Genomic DNA, 8,999 nt, shown 5'->3' with positions numbered 1-8,999 from the left:
AAAAGCACGTGACAAACTCATTTCTACTAGGGCGTGAATGACTGACGATATGTACCTATCACTCCTTCTAGAGAATAAAATGTTTGCATCTAACTGGATATTTTTAATTGTGGCATTTGAGGCCTCAGCGGAATTTAGAAGGGAAGATATTTAAGTTTTGGGGGAGCGAGTTTTAAAGGTCACAACAGGCAGTCAGGTATCTTTCAGGCATGTTAGGGGAAATAAATATTCTTCACCTGGGAAATAATTTCATAAACATTGCCTCCCTGCCTAACTGATTTAGTATATACTGAAGATCAAACAGAACTGGAATCTAGGCAAATGTTTCACAGGAACATCAAGAAATCCAGTGGAATAGTTTGTCACTTGTTCAACTTTCTGAATTTCTGGGAAGGCTGCAAAGGAGGAATGAGATGATCCGAGCCTGGGTTATAAATCTTAGATGCTGTCATCAGCCCTCAGATCATGGTTGGTTGGAGAGTGTAGGGCCTCCAGGCATTATCAGTCCTGGGGATTCCAGGCTGTTTAAGACATCGATAGGACAATTATGGGAGTTTAGCCCAAGTTTGCCAAATTTTTATTTTGCCACAAAAAAGTTCGTTGGAAAAATAAAACCACCATCTAAGGAGGGTTGGTGACCTCACACCAACATGTGCATACACTGTGTCATTTCTTTGTCATTCTGTTGCAAATCAGAGAAAGATCACTGCAAACCAGTACTAGTCCATGCATTGATCAGCATTCGGAAATGTTCTAGTCTAATACTCACCTCCTGTTTTGTAGAAAGAGGGAAATCCCAGGCCCAGGGAAGTAACCTTTTCGAGGTCGTTACTCCGATCTTTCTACCAGGCTGCACTTTGTCACTGTCTGCCCAGAGTATTTAAGTGGTTTTCTCTTTCCAGGCATGTCTGTCACCTGAGGGACCCTGTAGACGGAGAGCAGCTCAGCCAAGGGCTCTGACTCCAGGAAGGTCATCCCTCCAACCACTCCCAGGATATGTTGCTGGGAGCCACAAGCATAGTTGGTTGCGGATGGAAGCTGGTTGGACAGCAGGGCCAGGGTGCTCCCTAGAGCCCGGATCCCTGAGATGCAGGAGTCATAAATCTGCAGTCCCACCGTGACATTGGGCAGGAAGGCTTGGTTCCCTTCTGCCTCAGCCACAGCAAAGAGAGGGGACTCGGGGCATTCAGGAAAAGGAGGGCTTTGAATCTGAGAGAGGGTCAAGGACAGAGGGAGTTAGATTTGGTCAGTAACATTCTAAAGAGCTACAAAAATGAGCCCCAGGGAGTCCCTCCTTGGGAGGAGCAAAGGAGAGGTAGGACTGAATGTAGATGTACATTTGCTTAAAGAAGCGTTGGGCGGGGTGTGGGGGGGGGGTAAATTCTAGAGCTTTAGACACACACACACACACACACACACACACACACACACACACACACACACACACAAGCAGATAGACTTAGAGAAAGGCTGCGGTTTCCTAGAGAAGGACAAGAAGACACAGAGTGACAGGTGGGCAGACAGACACACAAAGATTCATTGTCGTGCAAAGAGGCTAACAGCAATGGAGGCCCATCAACAGCATCGGCTCTGCAAACTCAGGCAGACACCTGACAGAGGGGCTATGGAGCGGATGGGACACGTAAACAGGAAGACACATGGACTGGGATAGGAGATTCAGATGCAGAAACAGTGAGATACACACAGAGACAGGCACTCTGATGTAGAAGAGATAGGGACACAGGTGACACAGACACATAGAGAGACTGGTAGTCAGATGGGCACAGGCCTAGGCAGACAGGCAGATACCTGCACAGACAGACAGAAGCAGAGAGCGATGAACAGATGCAAAAGACACACGGCACAATGCCTTTGACAAAAACTCAGGCAGGAAGAAATAAGACCTGGGGCAGGTGACATAGGAGTCTAGCTAAATACTTCCTGGGCATCTTTCTGCAGAGGAACTGCTGGCTCACAGATTGAAGTTTGGTTCAAAACCGATATACCTTGGAAACAGTTCAAATATTCATTAAAGCGGGGTTTGTGGGCTTGTGTTGCTGACAAAGGTGGGCCTGGGGCTACCTTCTCTGTGAATGTGTCCATGAAGATACACTTTGCCTCTCATGGCTTTAGTTGCCATGATTTTGAAACCATGCCCAGGCAGAAGTTGCTGGGCTTTGCTGTCCAGCAAATTTAAGGAGTGTTAGCATTGTGCAAAGGGGAGCACTGAGACCCAGAGAGAAAAAAGGCCTTGCTTTTAGTCTCTCAGCTGCTCAGAGAGAACGAGGACTAGAACAGACCCTCTAATGCCCAGGTGTGTGTTCCTTCTGCTGGGTCATGGCGCCTGTGACAGTGTCTTGAAGACACACAGCCCAGTGTGGATTCAGTCCCTCACTAAGACTTCCACCAACTTACTCCTCACCAAACCCCTCAAGACTCTGAGGGAACTCACGGAGAGGGACACTGTTACCCCTTTAATATATCTCTCATGGAAGAAATTATGACCTTAGTATGTTAGAAAATGATCACTTAAGGCTGGGCGTGGTGGCTCACGCCTGTAATCCCAGCACTTGGGAGGCTGAGGCGGGCGGATCACGAGGGCAGGAGATTGAGATCATCCTGGCTAACACAGTGAAACCCCGTCTCTACTGAAAATACAAAAAATTAGCCGGGCGTGGTGGCAGGCACCTGTAGTCCCAGCTACTTGGGAGGCTAAGGCGTGAACCCGGGAGGCGGAGGGTGCAGTGAGCTGAGATTGCGCCACTGCACTCCAGCCTGGGCGACAGAGCGAGACTCTGTCTTAAAAAAAAAAAAAAAAAAAAAAGGAAAAAAGAAAAAAAAGAAAATGATCACTTAGCATATGTGAATACTGGTCCCGGTTTTCACATTTCTTGACATTTTCCGTTGTAATCAAGCACCTTGATGTGTGGTTGAAAAGCTTCTGCTTGCATTTGCTAATGAGCTTCAGACAGGAGTGTGGGGGTGTTAGCTCTTCAGTGTATTCTGCTGTATATATTGGTAACCAATAGATTAGTCTTCCAAATAACATGAGAGTCTCAGCTGTAAAGTTTAGCAGGTCAAAAAACATAGTTCTCAGATGATAACTCAAGGAATGTGGCTTCCTGGACATTTTTCTATCCCTGTTGATATTTTCTTCCATGAACCTGTTCTTCTTGTAGACTCTTTAATACCATATGGAGGATCAGTAATTACTGCATTAAAATATGTGCCGTTCTCCAGGAAAGTTTAGATGTATCTGAAACCAGGAAATTTAATATGGTCAACCATATTTGTTGAAATGTATTAGAGAAAGTATTACCTTCTCTAAACCATACTGACAAAGATTTGCCCTAATGTTTTCATATGGTCCTCTCCATTTCTGGTTTTTCTTACCTGCCTTTCCTGAGCCATAAACTGTGTAACAGTTGATGCCTGTCTCATACACATATGCATCAAAATGAGCAGATGCTATCAAGAGGCCACCTTTTCCAGCAAATGGATCAAAATCAATATCACTTTGTCTTTTCCATAATTAGTCATGATGAATGACAAACCAGCATCCATGCTTGTATTTCCAATAGTGTCTCATTTTGACAGTGTATGACTCAATAAGCTCTCTCTGTCCATCTGTGATTTATCTACTATAATAAATATTATGTGAATTCATAGGGATGCAGTTTGGGTCCAAACCATAATTCTCCAAAATATAGAATATATGTTGTGGCATCTTTAAATTTGCAGAATTTAAATGGCAGAAATCCAGCTGCTTTATTCATTTGACTTTTTCTTCTTATGTCAATGTTTTATTACATGTATGAATCTTTATTTTATACATACAGTATGAATGTACAAATAGAACTTAGCACATACCATCCGTTTCGTAAAATTTCTTGCAATATCTTCAGAAAGAATGCTAAAAATCCAAAATGGCGACTTTCTGTAAGTTTCCTGTCTGCTGATGAACTGACTTCCAAAAAGTGATAGCAAAGTCTTTATTTTAATTTTTTTTTTTATTATACTTTAAGTTCTGGAATACATGTGCAGAACATGCAGGTTTGTTACATAGGTGTACATGTGCCATGGTGCTTTGCTGCACCCGCCAACCTGTCATCTAGATTTTAAGCCCCTCATACATTAGGTATTTCTCCTAATGCTATCTCTCCCCTTACCCCCCACCCCGCTACATGCCCTGGTGTGTGATGTTCCCCTCCCTGTGTCCATGTGTTCTCATTGTTCAACTCCCACTTATGAATGAGAACATGTGGTGTTTGGTTTTCTATTCCTGTGTTAGTTTGCTGGGAATGATGGCTTCCAGCTTTACCCATGTCCTTGCAAAAGACATGAACTCATTCTTTTTTATAGCTGCATAGTATTTCATGGTGTATATGTGCCACATTTTCTTTATCCAGTCTATCATTGATGGGTATTTGGGTTTACCATTGTAAATAGTGTTGCAATAGTCTCTTCTATTGTAAATAGTGCTGCAGTAAACATGTGTGCATGTCTCTTTAAAGTAGAATGATTTATCCTTTGGGTATATACTCAGTAAGGGGATTGTTGGGTCAAATGATATTTCTAGTTCTAGATCTATGAGAAATCACCACACTGTCCACATCCTCTCCAGCATCTGTTGTTTCCTGACTTTTTAATGATTGCCATTCTAACTGGCGTGAGATGGTATCTCATTGTGGTTTTCATTTGCATTTCTCTAATGACCAGTGATGATGAGCTTGTTTTCTTATGTTTGTTGGCCACATAAATGTCCTCCTTGAGAAGTGTGTGTTCATATCCTTTGCCCACTTTTTGATGGAGTTGTTTGTTTTTTTTCTTGTAAATTTGTTTAAGTTCCTTGTAGATTCTGGATACTAGACCTTTGTTGGATGGATAGATTGCAACAATTTTCTCCCATTCTGCAGGTTGCCTTTTCACTCTGATGATATTTCCTTTGCTGTGCAGAAGCTCTTTAGTTTAATTAGATCCCATTTGTCAATTTTGGCTTTTGTTACCATTGCTTTTGGTGTTTTAGTCATGAAGTCTTTGCCCATGCGTATGTCCTGAATGGTATTGCCTAGGTTTTCTTCTAGGATTTTTATGGTTTTAGGTTTTGCATTGAAGTCTTTAATCCATCTTGAGTTAATTTTTGTATAAGGTATAAGGAAGAGGTCCAGTTTCAGTTTTCTGCATATGGCTAGCCAGTTTTCTCAACACCATTTATTTAACAGGGAATCCTTTTCCCATTTCTTGTTTTTGTCAGGTTTGTAAAAAATCAGATGGTTGTGGATGTGTGGTGTTATTTCTGAGGTCTCTGTTCTATTCCTGTGGTCTATATATCTGTTTTGGTACCAGTACCATGCTGTTTTGGTTACTGTAGACTCGTAGCATAGTTTGAAGTCAGGTAGCATGATGCTTCTGGCTTTGTTCTTTTTGCTTAAGATTGTCTTGGCTCTACGGGATCTTTTTTGGTTCCATATGAAATTTAAAGTAGTTTTTCTGATTCTATGAAGACAGTCAATGGCAGCTTGATGGGAATAGCATTGAATCTATAAATTACCTTGGACAGTATGGCCATTTTCATGATATTGATTCTTCCTATCCAGGAGCATGGAATGTTTTTCCATTTGTTTGTGTCCTCTGTCATTTCCTTGACCAGTGGTTTGTAGTTCTCCTTGAAGAGGTCCTTGATGTCCCTTGTAAGTTGTATTCCTAGGTATTTTATTCTCTAGCGAAGACTTTATTAAAGCAGACAGAACTTCAGGAGCTGCCATGAGCAGCAGACACCTGTTTAGGGTGCATGGCAACTGTGTCCCCCAAATCCATACATTGAAACATGATCACCAACGTGATGGTGTTAGGAGGTGGAAATTTTGGGAGGTGCTTAGGTCATGATAGCAGAACCTTGATGAATGGAATTAGTTCCTTTATGAAAGAGGCTCCAGGTAGCTGCTGGTCCCTTTCTGTGACTTGAAGGCACAGCAAGAAAGTGCCACCTATGAACCAGAAAGTGGGCCTTGACCAGACATGGAATCTTCTAGCACCTTGATCTTTGACTTCCTAGACTTCAGAACTGTTAGAAGTAAACTTCTGTTGTTTAAAAGACACCCAGTTAATGGCATTTTGTTACAGCAGCCTGAAGAAGCTAAGACAAGTGATGGCATGGGATGTAGGTAATTGCATCTGATGATCATGGGCCAGAATCAGTGTGATCTAGTCCCTTCTTTTAATGATGATGATTACTAAAGGAATCATCACTTACTATGTGTCAACCCGTGTACCAAGTACTGGATATGCATTAACTCAGGGATCAGCAAGCTATGGCCCATAGTACAAATCTAGCCTGCTGCCTATTATGTCTATTGCAATACAGCCACACTCATTTGTTTATGTATTGCCCAATGGCTTCTTTCTCACTACAATGGCAGACTTGAGTACCTGTGAGAAAGACCATTTGGTTTGAAAAGCCTAAAATGTTTACTCTGGCCCTTTATGGAGAAAGCTTATTGGCCTCTGCTTTAAACCTAACTTTTAGTTTACAAGTAATTTTTTGTTGCTGAATAACAAGTTACTACATTTAGCAACTCAAAGCAACACAAATCTTATAATTTCCATGAGTCAAGAGTCAGCATAGGGGTTGTCTGCTCATGGTCTTTCATGACTGAAATCAAGTTACTGTGTGGAGCTTCAATCTCATCTGAGGCTCAAGGTCCTCCTCCAAACTCTTTCAGGTTGTTGGTTGAATTCATTTGCCTGCTATTTGCATAGCTGTGGTGCCCATTTCCTGGCCAGCTGTCAGCCAGGGACTGACTTAGAAGCCACCATTAGGTCCTTGCCATATGGCCACATCTCTCATAACAAGGCAGCTTACCCTTTCAAGACAAGCAGGAGAATGTGTCTACTGCTTCAAATCTCTTTTATGGACTCACCGACTTTTGGTTTATATTCTAAGGGTGAGATAATGACAGAACTTTGAGATACCCACCCAATATATAACTTAAGAACAGTTTTTAATTATAATTTTTCTTTTTTATAGAGACGAGGTCTCATTTTATTGCCAAGGCTGGTCTCGAACTCTTCGACTCAAGTGATTCTCCTGCCTTGGCCTCCCAAAGTGCTGGGTTGCAGACATGAGCCACCATGCCTATCCTAAGAACAGTTTTAAAATCAATGAAACAATAATTTTAGGAAATGTTATAATTTTAACTTACTAAACTGTCTTTTTCATTATACAATAAATAAATATATGTGAACCCCTACAGAACCCAAATCTTGAATTATGCAAATAAAATAATTGAAATCTTCCCATTTTAACACTTAGCGAAAATTTTCAGGATAAATAGAGTGATGGTTGTGACAAGAGAAGAGATAGGAAGGGAAAAACAATAGTTCTGGAAACATTAGGTGAGTAAGGTAAGGATGTTTGGACATGGAGAGGAGTGGTGGAGTAGGGTGGACAAGATGACTTTAAAAGGCACTTCCAATGTTGAGATTCTGTGACTCTTGGAAAACAGGTTCCAGGAAGGTTCTGAGAGGCTTGGGATACAGAATAGATGAAAAAAGGCAGACATGAATCAGGTGGAGGAGCAGGATGTTCACAAATGGGAAACAACTGATCTTGTAAGTTTGTCAAGCAGCTATTGGGGAAGTCACATCCTGTTCATCCTTCAATAGCTTAAGGACATTAAGAGCAGATTGGCCAAGAAGAAGTTTCACCTAGAGTTACAGCCTCTCAAAAACCCAGAAGTTACCTATGGCCTTTCTGAAGGCAACTTGTATATCCTTCTTTAGACTTTGGATCAAAAGTTTTAGCATAGGAATAAAGATGGTGCAGGACATGATACCAACTTGTCTTCTTTCAGTGATTTATCTGAGATACTTCACATGTCTGAAGATGAGGATCCTAAAGGAAGGTCATAGCAGTTAGGTGGGAGGCACAAGTGGATGGATAAAACCTTGGCTTTGCCGCTTGATGACTTCACCCTCAAAGCCCTGATGATTAGCAGGCAGGAGATCAGGATGACCCTAGTGCCAGCTGTAATCATAAAAATTGTCAAAGAACATAAGGATTATCTTGCTGTTTCCTGAAGTATGTCAAATGAGCTTCAGCAGAGGCAGGATGTGACAGAATTTGATCTAATTGTCATCACAGAAGAAGTGGGCAAATGTGCAGATGGTGTTGAACGTGGCTCCTGATAGTCCTCAGGTGTAGGTATTCACCACATTCACCATCAAAACTTAGCATGTCAGCCAGGCATGGTGGCTCATGCCTGTAATTCCAGGACTTTAGGAGGCTGAGGTGGGCAGATCATTTGAGGTCAGGAGTTTGGGACCAGCCTGGCCAACATGGCAAAATCTCATCTTTACCAAAAATACAAAAATTAGCCGGCATGGTGGTGGATGTCTGTAATTCCAGCTACTCAGGTGGCTGAGGCATGAGAAACGAGAATCGCTTGAACCCGGGAGGTGGAGGTTGCAGTGAGCTGAGATTGTGCCACTGCACTCCAGCCTGGGTGATGGAATGAGACTCTGTCTGAAAAACAGCAGCAACAACAACAACAACAACAACAACAAATCCCCACCAAAAAAAACCCCAACGTGTCTTGAAGTTCATGGCTGCAGTGTGGGGCCGTGGGCTGCTTATGGCCATTGCTGTTGGCAGGAAACACTAAGTTCCTACACAAATGAAGAAAAAGGATCTCATTGCTTTCATTAGTGGCCATAGGAAATGGTTGTCTTGCCTGTGGCCAGAATAGCTAGGATCTGAGGCATGATGACTAAGGTATCCCAAAGGGTGACATTTGTTAGGAAGAAGTATATAGGGTGAAGAGATGCACTTGGGTCAGAATGACCCATTCCATATTTCTCAAAATAATGGCCAGGAAGCAACTGAGAAACACTAAGAACAAGGGCAATTCCAACTCTGGGTAATCAGTGAAGTTCATAAACCCATTCATAGAGATGAGATTCTTTTCAGTTGTAGGTTCACTATTGCCTGCTTTCTGAGA

At 42.2% G+C, this 8,999-nt stretch overlaps 1 pseudogene; it reads right to left on the bottom strand.

The window, feature by feature from the left end:
- Positions 1-828: 828 nt before the first annotated feature.
- On the bottom strand, positions 829-7,830 carry LOC105552908 (annotated as a pseudogene).
- Positions 7,831-8,999: the final 1,169 nt, after the last annotated feature.

Source organism: Mandrillus leucophaeus, unplaced genomic scaffold (assembly GCF_000951045.1).
Source record: "Mandrillus leucophaeus isolate KB7577 unplaced genomic scaffold, Mleu.le_1.0 Scaffold578, whole genome shotgun sequence".
NCBI classification, from domain to species: Eukaryota; Metazoa; Chordata; class Mammalia; order Primates; family Cercopithecidae; genus Mandrillus; species Mandrillus leucophaeus.
Note: the sequence above shows the minus strand (reverse complement) of the source record. Positions and strands in the feature narration are given on the sequence as shown.